General features: G+C 37.5%; 1 protein-coding gene across 1 annotated transcript in view; it reads left to right on the forward strand.

Annotated features, from left to right (window-relative positions):
* The first annotated feature begins 239 nt into the window (after window positions 1-239).
* fhl3a (four and a half LIM domains 3a) overlaps window positions 240-13129 on the forward strand; it is a 33725-nt gene continuing 20835 nt past the window's right edge. The window contains exon 1 of the mRNA XM_052578262.1: window positions 240-404. The gene's annotated coding sequence lies outside the window, so the exon portion shown is untranslated. The remainder of the gene's footprint in view (window positions 405-13129) is intronic.

The following is a 13129-nucleotide window of genomic DNA, read 5'->3' on the forward strand; positions in this document are numbered from 1 at the left end:
ATGACGAATAATTCACCTCAGATGTGGGTGTCAAGTAACAGGTATGTATTGTGCTACTTTCATTTATACAGACAGACATCTCTTACGCTCTATGTTAACTGCAAACGGAGAGTCAGACAAATAACAATGCAAACTGTCTCAATTTAAAGATCATTCAATGAAACGTCCTTCAGAGAAGAAGGAAGACCGTTCATCCATTGGGGCGGGAGCTTGTGACTCACTCAACTTCCTTTATAGTAGCGCATGGAAGAGTTAAGCGCGAGCGTTCTCTCATTCGGTGCTTTGAGAGGGAGCGGAACACTTCTGCACACCCCTGAGGAGCAACAGGACTACAGAGCTATTAAATAGGCCAGCTAAACTGACCCCAGCACACTCGAGACAGAGACTGAAAGAGTTTTGACAGGGTAAGCGTACTTCTTAACTTCTTTCCCCCCGTCATTTAAATTTAAACTCGCGTGACAGAGACCTAATGATTTTCAAACGGTTATCATTCATAACCAAAGAGTAAAAATCGATGACTTTGTTCGCCTGTGAAAGTTTTCATTCATCCAGGTTATGGGAGCATGTCTTGTAGAAGTGTTAGAAAGTACACTGTTTTTCCTCTGTACTTACATATTTTTGACCAACTCATAACACTTCCATAGCTTCCATAGATAAGTTTTAAAAAAGTGAAAAATAATAAGGCAAAAGTATATACATGTTTTTAATCACACTATTTAAAAGTATAAATAACATTTTAGATGCATGGAAGAAAATCCTAGCATCACCTGTTACAAGTTTTCTCATTTTGGACTTTAGTATAAATTGTAATTAATTCTAAGCCATTCATTCCTAAGTGATCTTCAACTCTGCCTCAAGTCAGAGTTTCATGATATGGTGAACATTTTGTACTTCACACACTTAGAATTCTCAGAGGAATCTGACACACGTGTCATGACTTGACAGTTATTTGTGTAAGTTTTCTGACAGTCAGACCTCAAGTCTTCATTGTAATTAAATGCACACGTGCAGATAACCATTAGAAAAACAGAACAAATGCATAACATGCCGTAGGGGTCTGACATATTCCGAGTTTAGTCAAAGCTGATCCAGGTTGGAACTTGATTGCTCATCTCTGAACACACCTCATCCCAGACCACATTGCATTCCAAAGGGGTAGTGAATACTTTGAGTAACTCATCGTAAGGTTCCCATTGCAAATGACTTCAGAGCACATTTTTACAGCCCTGTTCACTGAGGTAATAATATAGAAGCCCATTCAGAATGATAATACTTATGGTTTTCATTTTTATTGATTTCTTTCATAATATGTGGTGTGTGTTTATAGAAAGTAACCTTAAGTTAAACATAAAACAGGAAATGGGTTACGCATATCAGTGAGTGATGTGATTCATAAAGACACACCTTGAGTGACTGGAAACAGGTGAGTGGAAATCATTTATCTATCAGTATCCGGTGATGATGACTAAAATCCTTTGGCAGACATTTGCCATTTAAGCAATATTTTCTGTCTAAGGAAAGTCTTGACAAGACCGAGACAACAGGGCAAAAACTCCAGTGAGTAGTTCAGAAAAGTTGACAGGAAGAACAGAACTGCGTCCTCTACTCATTTCCTCTTTCTTTTTTATTTTCAAGCCCAGCTGCTGAGACTGGCCACTGTTTTCTGACATCCTGTAGTCTTCACATAGGCAGCCAGTCAGTTGTCTCGTATTCAGCGACTCATTGAGTTTTTAACCCTTAAAGTGTTTTTTAATGAGTTGTGCTGAGTGTTTTAAGTGTAGTATGGCATGTGCTGGCATGCAAATGTTTGTGCGTGTGTGTGTGTGTGTGTGTGTGTGTGTGTGTGTGTGTGTGTGTGTGTGTGTGTGTGTGTGTGTGTGTGTGTGTGTGAAAAAGCAGAGAGATCTTTGAGGTGCATCACTGTGTCTTTTGGTGCATTAAGAAGCCTTTGAAAGTGCTTTACCTCAGAGCCAGATTCCCATGCTGTCTGCCGCCAGCCCTCTGCCATTCCATTCCCATTCATTATTCCAAGAGGGGGAGTTCAGAGGTGATTGAGGAGAAACAAAATCATCCCTTTGAAACTTAAGTTCAATGCCTCTCATATACATGCCACAAACTTTATGAGGCCTTAGTGTGTCTCATAGTATCACTGAGTTAACTGCTCCATAGCAACTGATTGCCACATGCAATATAAAACTCATTACTTTATCCAAACACTTGCTAACATGCCAGTCCTTTATACTCTAATTATAATTACAAAATTATTATTACAAAAAAAAATAAAATTGCATATGCTACTGCACTGTGTTTCATCATATTTTGTATTCATTACAATATACTAGCTTCTAAGCCAGCTTTAAAAAAAAAGTGTTCAGTGGTTTATCTGCCACAACAAAGTGTCTTTATTTGGGGGCTTTTCTCAGCATTTATTGATATGCAATTAATTCATTAAATGTAATGCATTTTATGCAGTTACTCCAATTGTTTTATTATTATTATTATTATAATTATAATAAATAATAATATTCTTTTTCAAAGAAATTACTTTATTCAGCAAGAATGCATAAAATATCACAAAATTTCAGCTGGACAAAAATACATTTGAAAAATAATTAATATAAAGAACGGTTCAAATAAAAGTAGACTTGTGAGAACTTATAAAAAAAATAAAAAAAAATCTTACCTATATCATTTACATATTTTAACTATATTTTTTTTATTTTTATGACCAGCCATATAATTAAAAAAGATATAGAAAGTTATTTATTCCGACTTTCCTGTCTCCACCATATTCTATACATTTCATAAAACGTGCTTGTAAATAACTCCTAGTATTGTCCATCAAAGAAATCCAAGTTCGTAAATTGGGCTGTATTTTATTTACTAACCACAACAGGGCTTTCTCTTATAAGGACCATGGTTTCTGAAGTGTCCTGCTGTGGCAACAAAATTTGGTTTGTTATTTTTATAAAGAGTCTTCTTGTGGTTAAAAATCCATGCACTCTTTGGCAGTCTGTAAGGTCCATAAAATAAAGTAAAAAGTCCATAAAGTGTGATTTTGTCATCTTCGGAGCACTTTTTTTTTTCTTTTGGTGTCTGGAATATTCAGACCCATTGAAACTGAAGGAGGCTGAAAATGCATTTGTGTTTTCCCTATTGGGTCAGGGCGATGTGACTGCAGTGTGATCATGGCCACATTCTTTGGAAGCACTGTGTTTTGTTTTCGGAAAGCTTTATCTTACGCAGAGACTGTTGTTCATCTGTGATGGGACAGAGCGCAATGCATTTTATGTTTCCCATAAAGTGAGCTCTGTTGAAAACTGCAGTTATATGTTATACAAAAAAAAAAGGCATATTGTTCTCACTATACATACTATATACAGCAGCATTAAAAAGAGTAGTGTGGTATTCTTTTCAAAAATTGGTCACGAAACACACAGAAAGTAGTTGTCCATTCACAAGTCACAGCACAACACACAGAAAGAGCGTACATGTGTGCCCAAGCCATAAACATTTATCAGACCGTCCATATGCAAATCAACTGGACTGAACATCTGTCCATCAATAAAGCAGCTCTGTAGTCAAATGTGTAAGATAACGCCAAGCCAGAGACAATAAACCCTTTAATTCAACTCTAAAAAGAGTGCCTGATGAAGCAATGTGAATTCAGATCTCTTGAATTGGACAACACATACCAGTACACTGTGTTTACTGTCTTCTTTACATCATCATGAGTTATTGTATCAACTCAGGGACCGTCCCACACACAAGCTCGCTGTGCGAAAAAGGATTCAGACCTTTTGTGTCCTACTGCCACATTTCTTTTAAAATCGCTCATAGGGGACATATAACTGTTGTTTGGAGGGTTAACTTTGAATTAAGGGAAGTAACTGGGAGTTTCCTGCGGGGGGACTCCAGGTGCGTCTGTGCTCCAGTGTGATGGTGGCTTCCTCCCAGACAGAGGAGAAAGAATGGATGAAATCAGATCCTCACAGCCTGGGCCCCAAGAGACGCAACCCCTTGCTCGGTGTGCTATCTGCTCACTTGTACTGTTTGTTTACCTTTCCCCTCTTCCTCTCGCAGTCCTTATTGTCCTTCATGGATGGTTAGTGCCTTGCTCTGAGCCACTTGTTGTCAAACTCTTTCTTCTGGTCACTTCTCTACAACACTTATTGTTTGTGCCGATATGCTGCTCTGTGTCAACTTGACCAATGGGTCAACATTCAGCTGGTTAAACTCCTTCTGTTATAATATCTGGCTTTAAAAAAAATTAAATAAAAAATTGAGCGAGAAACGTTAACAGAACCCATTCCGATACCGATTCTCAGACTTAAGTTATCCTGCTGATTTGAACGGAATATAGTATAAAAATACTGGGACACTTTTTCCTGCACTACTATTCAGTGTTGCCAATGTATTTTTCAATGTAGTTTGATTTCCGAACAACTGACTCTTATTACTCTTTGTTTTAGTGAATTAAAACCATAGACTTCCACTAATATAATTAACATCACAAACAAATGATGAATCAAATCAATAGTAAATTAAAATTATAGGCAACTAGTCTGATTCTCAAATAAATTACTCATATTAAGCGGATTTGTTTTAGTGAATCAAAACCTTAAATGTGTAACTAGTGTAGTTCTATTTCTGAAAAAAAAAAAAAAACTTATGAGTGGGTTATATCTAGAAAAATTAAATTGTATTTTGATGCTTAAAGGCTTGGGAGACTTAAATCAGTAGTTTTACATCAATTATGAACAATATCTCATCATTTGAAAATTTAATTGCATTTGTTTTTCCCCAAATAGGCCTTTGTCAAATATACTAAATAAATAATTCATGGAACCAGACTGTGAATCATTAAAGTCCTTGCATTTCCCATTATAAGCAGGCATTCAAAACTTGCTGAATCAGACCTTACAAGTGGGATCATCAATGCCAGATGGCAAGTGTCTGTATGCATGAGTTGCATCAGTAAACGTCTGTGGGTTACACAGATTAAGCAACTGCCATTTTTCTAATGGTCAATGCTTATGTCTGTCATACCAGCTGTATCACAAACAACATATGTTACTGTGCAGTCTGTCCATCAACACTCTTCTGTCACCCAGCCACAGTCCCTGATTCACCTTTTGACACACCCCTCATCTCTGTACAGATCCAGGAATTCGGTCACCCTAGAGGTGCGGGCTGTAATAGACAGACACTGTAAGCGGTCCAGTCACAGGGTTGGGTTCTTTCACTCCTTGTCTCGCACACTTATCACCAACTCCCAAGAGGGAAATTTCCCAAATCTGTCAGAGAGATGCATTCAACCTGACAATGAATACCCACATTGGAACGTAAACACTGGTCCGTACTTGTAACAGTCACATAAAACGTGTCTGGTTGGCATTCTAGGCAAGCTATGACCCTCAACCTCACTGTAACATGCTATCAGAATCAGAATGAAATATTTGTATAGCAGCAGGGAGTTTCCTGTAAAATCTGGATCCAGTGCAAATACAATCTGTAGTTTAGGGATGTTGGAAAACCAAAGCCATGGAGCAAAGCTGTAGAAATCACAATGCATCATCAAATTGTTTATATACAGTACAGACTAAAGGTTTGGACACACCTTCTCATTCAAAGAGTTTTCATATTTTCATGACTATGAAAATTGTAGATTCACACTGAAGGCATCAAAACTATGAATTAACACATGTGGAATTATATATGGAATTGTATACATAACAAAAAAGTGTGAAACAACTGAAAATATGTCATATTCTAAGTTCTTCAAAAAAGCCACCTTTTGCTTTGATTAATGCTTTGCACACTCTTGGCATTCTCTTGATGAGCTTCAAGAGGTCGTCACCTGAAATGGTCATCTTGCCAATGCAACATAGTAATGAAAAAGCATATTTTGCCTGAACATAAACAGCACATTATAAATAGTGAATAGGGATGTAGGTTGATACAAACAGCTCTCTTCTCTTTATGGCTGGGAGTTGCTCTCCATCTGACGGTGACTCACCACATGCTGGAAACTTATGGTTCAAACACCTGTCCTGCAGACTGATTATTTTGACTTGATTTATTCTTGCTGATAAATCAAACTGTTTCCTAATGTTCCGTCTGTTGTGCCACCCTCTCCGTCTTGATGAAATTAGTCAGTTCTTTGCACTCCACACGGAGAACCTTTATCAGTGACATCAGTTTTAAGTATTTAAAAACGCATTTCTAAGAGGAAAAAACATTCAGTCACAAAGCGAAATGCATTAAGAAAACAAGTGTAATGAAAAAAACTGGAATGGGACTTACAATTTTTACTCAAAGGTAGAATTGTGAAACTTCACAAATGAAGAAACATTTAATTGAAAATGACATTTTGAATGTAAAATATGAAAATAATATGTACAGTGTAACAAGCACTTTATATTAAACAGTTGCAGCACTTAAATTTGACTTAAATGCTTAATGCAACATACACATGAATGCAAGTAAATTATTTAATGATGCTGTTGCCATTAAACTTGGTAGTAACTTAATAGTTGTTGTTGGACATCAGATTTAGGGTTTAAATATTATAAATATTAAGTGTCTTATCTTGCAATATTGCATTATAAATGTGAAATTTTCTTTTAAAACATATACTTTTATTTTCAAATGTTAAAAGCCTACAGCATATGTTCCATTAAACAAAGGACACAACTGGCCAAATAATCATTCATCAAAAGAATCTCTACAGGGCAATTTAAAATACTTTTACTGTCACTATGTCTTTTACACATGCCCAGTTACAAACAGAAAAATGTAACTCTTGAGTTGTAATTAGTCACGTAGGGTCAGTTTGATCCAGTAAATGCTCTGCTGGCTCTTCAGTGGTAAAAGCACAGAAGCATTAAGAGAATAATAAACTAGATGTACAGTGTAGGAAAAAATTTAAACTAATATTTGGATTTGAAACCACTGGTTGTGAATCAGAGACAGTGGCCCATCTGCTTAGCTTTTTACTTGGCCTGGAATCGCTAAGAGGAACCATTAATTCTCCAACAAGCCATTTAAAAAGATTAATCACAATCATTACAATCTTACACGTGCAATTCACCACCACACAGTTCCTGTTTTCTGAACCCAAGCACACATATGCACATTATAGAATGCCAAGTCTGGATTGTAAGTGCTGATCAGTTCCCAATGCTTAATTAGCCTCCACATCTGTAAGAGATGAGAGCGAAAGGCTGACATCATTTCAGATGAGAGGAAATCTGAATCAAGTGTTTCCATTCCGTGATGATGAATGACTCATTTTGGTTACTTTTGGGCTTCTAAACAGACCTTGACTTTGACATCATACGAGCCGTCATAATCTTTTATGGAGCACGATGAACCGGCTCATCCTTGCTGACCTACGGAGCACACTGCAATGAAATGCATTAAAAAAAGCTGTGCTCACTAGGATAATTTCTGAAATTCTGTCTCTCCCTCTCCAATTTATACTGATGTTTATGTGATGCACAGCTGTGCGAGAGTGTTTCCCTCTTAAGTAAACAGCTGCAAAATACTTGCATCATGGAGAAATCTTGTATTGCTATGCAGATGCATGTGTATGGTCAAATGCACTTGGATATGAGTGTAGACATATTCGGTTTGTAAACAGGCATGACAAAATAAATCTGTGCGTTGCAATAAAATTGAAGATAACTGCTGGTGTCATATAAACATTTAATTTATAGTTCTGTATGAACTATATATTCTATTTGATAGGCTATATATCAGTATTTCTATCACACATTTACAATCAGAAGAATTTTCTGATTTACATTTTTACTGTCTGAATAATAAAAATAAAAAAAAGATTTGTCATGTTTTTGAAAGAAGGCTGCATTTTATTTGCTTAAAATATCTGTTTTAATATATTTTCAAATCTATATAATTTATTCCTGTGAAGAAAAAGCTGAGTTTTCAGCAGCCACTACTCCAGTCTTCAGTGTCACATGATCCTGCAGAAATCATTTAAATTATTTGTTAAATTCTAAAAATATTTTACAGTATTATTGATTTTGTGCTTGGTTTTGCATGCAAGACTTTTTTCAAACATAAATTAATAAATAAATAAATATTCAAAACCCATTTGTATAAGGGAATCATGACATTTCCCCTGTATTGATGGCCACTAATTTTTGTTAATGTGACAATACCTGGCACAGAGGCTCAATGTTCCATAGAGCAGGGAAAGCGGAGGTAGCTGTCATCTTCTGTGAGTGAACACCTTCACAAGACTTTCGCTGACCATGGCTCTGCACTTCACAGAAGCCCATAAATGGGAGAAAGTGTCCTTGTTGTGTCTATAAAAGGATGGCGGCTATAGTGGATAGAAAGATGAAGATGATTTAGTGCAGAGGGCCTGGATAAGAGCAGAGGGATGAGAAAGCAAAGACACTTGTTGTCTGACACTTGTTGACAAGGCCGCCTTGAGCAAAACCTTGAGAATACAAAGACAGAGCCCCTTTGAATGCTTCGGTGATTTGCAGTTGCGCGTGAAGTCTACCAAACCATGAATTGCTTTTAAACGCACTTCTCAACCATCGTCATATTTGGATGCAGAGTATGTCCGCATACGGATAGTGTCAAAACTCAGTCACTACCAATATAAAATAAACAGCGCTGTCTACACTGCATGCATGCAATGTTTTGATTCTTGCAGTGTTGACAGCTGGGTTGATTATAATGGGGACCATCTAGTTGTGTTGCATTACGTCGCATCCTGTCATACTGCTTGCATTACAGATGGTCATTTTCCTCTTTCAGTGAAGTTCTGCATCTCTTGTCTTTTTGCAAAAACTTACAAGTCAAACTGTAAACCATATAAAGGATATTATACGGAGAGGCCATATTTTCTGTCCCTCCAGAAAAGTCAAAGCAGTCCTTTATTACGATTTTTCCCAAATAATAGATCTTAAGAGGAGTTCGAGAGGAATTAAATTGACTGAATTGGAATGAGGGGTTCTTCAATGGAAACAATAACATTGTGTTTCTCCCCACGGCATGAAATTGCCATTTTTTATATACAGGAGACAGAGGGATATTGAACCAGTGCAGGAAAATGGATGAGATGCATAATTACACAAAACAAGAGCCAGATTGCCTACACTCAAATGCAGGAGTGCTGACACTAAAAGCAGTTGCCTCACTCTGAAAATAACTAACTGCTAAATGTTAAGCTTAAAGCCTTTTTGCTTAATTATATACTGTTTATGATTATGAAAACAGAACAAAACAAAACAAAAAAACACTTAAATGGATAAGAATGGGAATGCAGATATTTTCTAATGTGCATTATGCTCTACACACAGGAATATTACATAGAGCAAAATGCCTTGACTCTGAACTAGGCTGCAAGCTCAGCCCAAAAACTGCAGTCTTTCCTATTAATACGCAGCTGTCTCGACTAAATCTATATTTTTGGATGATCTATGATGAGATTTTCAGAAAGCCATGTGCAGAACCTGGCGCCACTCGCCACCTAAGACCGATGTCTTTACGTCTGGCTTTGGGTCTGTTTGGCTGTCTGCGTATTCATTTATCTGTGGTGAGCTGCTCCACTTGGCCTAAAAAATGCACAACTGCACCGTGGAACTCAGTTTGTCAAGTAAATCAACCAGGTTTGTTTTAGTAAGTGGAACAGATGGAGGTTATAAAGGGTTGTGGGGTTTAATGAGGTTGGAAACATCATGGCAGAAAGCTGTGGATAGAAGAAGGTACCCAAGTTTGATAGACACTTAGATGAGGCCTTCTGATTTGATATCTGCATAACTATACAGTCTTATCTGCATTCGCCAAACTACCTATGCTAACGTTTTTTTGTTTTCACTCAAGAACGTACATTTTATCACTTGCAATGAACAAGGCACTGAAGACAAATGGTGTTTTTGCATGGCTGCATGATAAAGAGAGTCCCACGTGACGCAGCGAGATAAGACCATGATGAATTGCCCTTCTTATCCTTTGCAAAGTCAAAGAAATGTATTTTTTTCCCCAACTTACCCCATCAGACTTAAAAATCACATAAACAATCAATGTAGAGTATTACAGTTCTTACTGAATGCCCTAAAACAGACTTACTCATATCTATAAGATGACAACTCCTACACCATAGTATATTGTTCCAGATATGTGAATGTGTGCTAAGCTAAGTTGCGTGCTAATTTGTGCCCTGTGGATGCATTGTTAAAAGCTGTAGTTACACAAATAGTAAAACTATTGTGATGATACAACTAGCAAAACAAACCAATGTTAAGAACTATTAAGTCCATCGTAAAGTACATTTAAATGAATGTCAAGTTCTGTCATGACACTCTAAATATATAAATATAAATAATCTACAACAGCAGCCAACAGGAGCAGCAGCGTAGCAGATCTATTCCACCAAGACCAAATACATTAACATTGTCATATCCAATACCATGTTAAAATCTCCAGAAAGTTGTCGCGATAGGAATAAAACAGAAGTGCACTATCCTGTTCCTGGAGATCTACCTACCTGCAGAGTTTGGCTCCAACCTAGCTCAAACACACCTGACTGCAATTATCAAGTGCTCCTGAAGATCCTAATTAGATGGTTCAGTTGTATTTGACCTTTGCTGGAAGGTAGGGGAACCAGGAACAGGATTGGGCACCCGTTTTAACGTCCACCAAGTTAACCTACCATTGATCCGGCAACCGACCACAGGCGCCATGGGAACTGCAGAAGAGATCGACAGGAGTTCACCCACAATTACCTCACCCATCTCGGAACTTCTGCTGTCACTTGACCTAATTTTGGTACCTCTGAGATTCAGATTTAGGATGCCAGTTAAGGGACACAGCCACAGATATGACATTTTAGCATTAGTTTATGGTGTAGCTGGACTGAATAGTTTTACAATCAAGGAACTGGCGAATTAATCAACAACCCGTACAGGGACTGTGCAGAAGTCTGTTCTCGGAGTCTATGAGGTAATGCTTCTCCACCATCTTGAGAATGACAGAAGGGTTTTTGGGGGATGGTGTAGCGGATGGCGGGGGCACAACTGTTTGATTTATGGTCACCTTTGAAGTGAGCTCATTCCAGCAGCGTGGCCAGTGCTTTCTGGTGCCTGGAGCTCAGTCCCCTGTGAATGGAAACAGGGGAAAAAAAAGACCCCTGGAGGTCGCCAACACCCACAGCCGTTTGCATGCAAAGTATACGCTTCCTCACTTTATTGCAATTTATAGGCATGCGTTTAGCCATGTGCTGACATTTTTTTTTTTCTTGGTTTGCTTTTCTGCATGTGACATTTATCTTGAAGGTTACAGAAAAACGTGGCAGGAAAAGAGAAGGAGAGGATGAGGAAAATAAGGGAGGTGGTCTAGATGAGTCCTTGGAGAATCATAAAAGAGGACCAAGGGAGACCAATACAGCCGCCAGTGGCGGTTGTGTTTTTCTTAGATCGTTCCACTGAAAAAAAAAAAAAGTGTGTTTGCACATGTGCGCACATGTACATGCAAGTCTATTTTTAGGAGCATTTATTTTCTTCTTCATTGAGTTGAAACAGCATGATTAATTTGGATTCTTTGCTTGTAATCTTGCGAAGTAAATTAAATAGTGATAGGATTGTAATATTTTGCAGTATTGACTGGCTAATGACAAATAATGGCACAATAGTCAGTTTTTTACAATATATATTTTACAAATATATTTGACTGCAGATATCCTCATCAGTCAGAATCGAGTATTCCAGAGTGCTATAAAATCGTTTTTTATTCATCCACCATTGGGAATTAGACCTGACAGTCTTGTGCTTCTCATTTCCAAACTTTATCGCATTATATAATCTTATCTAGTCTGTTGGATTAGAAGTGGGCCAGTGTGGGGTTGTGGTTACGCTGTGGAAAGCAACCACCAACTGAGTTAGAGAAAAGATGTGTGTATGCAGCTGCTCGGAGTGTCAGCCCCTCCTGAACAACTCCCCCATTGTCTCTAGATCCTCTGTTGCATTTATTTTCATTTTTGTGCATGTGTGCATCACCATTATTATCCTCCATGTCTGTCTTGCTTTTCTGTCTGTGTTACTAACAAATTGTGATTGTTTGTCTAGCTGTCAGATGCTATAGGCAGATCTCTTACTGAAGGGATATAGGAAGAGACAACCCTGAGAAAACTGAGACTTTCAGTTAATATCCAATGAAAGGGTCTCAATATAATGATATGAGCACAGCTTTGCTTGGACTTACAGAAGTTCAGATGTTTTATAGATTAGGTCTGAGATCAACTGACATAAAGGAAGACCCCCACAATGCAGCTGAGCTATAGGTCACATTACAGCAGGAAGTCAGTTTCTGTTGTATTGCCAGCAGCTGAACAAAAGACATCAGACCTTCCTGCCTGAAAAATAGCAGGAAACTTTTGATATTTTTTATATTTGCACTTGTTTTTTAATTCCTACATTTTTAAAAATACATTTTAGAATATATTTTATATTTTTATAATTATTTATTTTATCTTCAGTATAAACTGTTTTTAGTAAACTTAGTAAATTATTTAATAGACTAATCTGGTTAAGCTCTATTTGAGGTTTTTAAGTTAAAAATCAGTTTTCCTATGGAGATTTTTTATTTTTTTTATTCTGGAACCCAACTCTTGCAATCCATCCCAACAAATTTCCTGTTTTAATAGGAAATACATCAACGCAAGACTGAAAACTTGTGCTGTTTATTTAGAAACTGCACTGGAACATTTCATAAACTGTTGGAACCTGTGAGACTTCATTTGGTTACGTTCCATGAGGATAAGCTATAACGTGTATGTGTGTGTGTGTGTGTGTGTGTGTGTGTGTGTGTGCGTGTGTGTGTGTGTGTGTGTGTGTGTGAGATGCCCATACAGTTTACATGATGAAAGCTGGGTATTTTATTGCTCTGAGGACCCAGGGCACTGTTTACATGTTTCCAAGGAGAAGAGCCATAAATGGGATGGTAGAAAAATAAAAGGATATTATCCTGGAAGACTTCCGATGGTAAATCATAACGGACACTTCCCATTTAGCAGGATCCCTTCTCATGCTGTAGCATTATGAGATTTTTTCCCCTTTATGTCAGCTTGCCTTTTTCAGGGACAAAAAGTGAG

The sequence above is a fragment of the Carassius gibelio genome, chromosome B16 (assembly GCF_023724105.1).
Source record: "Carassius gibelio isolate Cgi1373 ecotype wild population from Czech Republic chromosome B16, carGib1.2-hapl.c, whole genome shotgun sequence".
NCBI classification, from domain to species: domain Eukaryota; kingdom Metazoa; phylum Chordata; class Actinopteri; order Cypriniformes; family Cyprinidae; genus Carassius; species Carassius gibelio.